At 54.5% G+C, this 404-nt stretch overlaps 1 protein-coding gene across 3 annotated transcripts in view; it reads left to right on the top strand.

The window, feature by feature from the left end:
* KHDC4 (KH domain containing 4, pre-mRNA splicing factor) overlaps positions 1-404 on the top strand; it is a 20352-nt gene that overhangs the window by 5626 nt on the left and 14322 nt on the right. The window lies entirely within an intron of this gene.

Below are 404 nucleotides of genomic sequence, written 5' to 3'. Positions count from 1 at the left end.
GAGGTTTGGATGTTCCATTGGGGTGGGATTCATGGAATGACACTGGGGATGAGGTTTGGTTGTTCTTTGGGGTGGGATTCATGGAATGGCACCGGGGCCAAGGTCTGGCTGTTCCACTGGGGTGGGATTCATGGAATGGCACTGGGGACAAGGGTTGGGGTGGGATTCATGGAATGGCACCAGGAACAAGGTTTGGATGTTCTGTTGGGGTGGGATTCATGGAATGGCACTGGGGACAAGTTTTGGGGTGGGATTCATGGAATGGCACTGGGGACAAGGTTTGGAGTGGGATTCATGGAATGGCACTGGGACAAGGTTTGGCTGTTCCACTGGGGTGGGATTCATGGAATGGCTCTGGGGACAAGGGTTGGGGTGGGATTCATGGAATGGCACTGGGGACAAGG

The sequence above is a fragment of the Neopelma chrysocephalum genome, unplaced genomic scaffold (assembly GCF_003984885.1).
Source record: "Neopelma chrysocephalum unplaced genomic scaffold, ASM398488v2 Primary Assembly neopelma1_225, whole genome shotgun sequence".
NCBI lineage: Eukaryota > Metazoa > Chordata > Aves > Passeriformes > Pipridae > Neopelma > Neopelma chrysocephalum.
The sequence above is the reverse complement of the archived record's forward strand: the minus strand, read 5'-3'. Positions and strand labels throughout refer to the sequence as shown.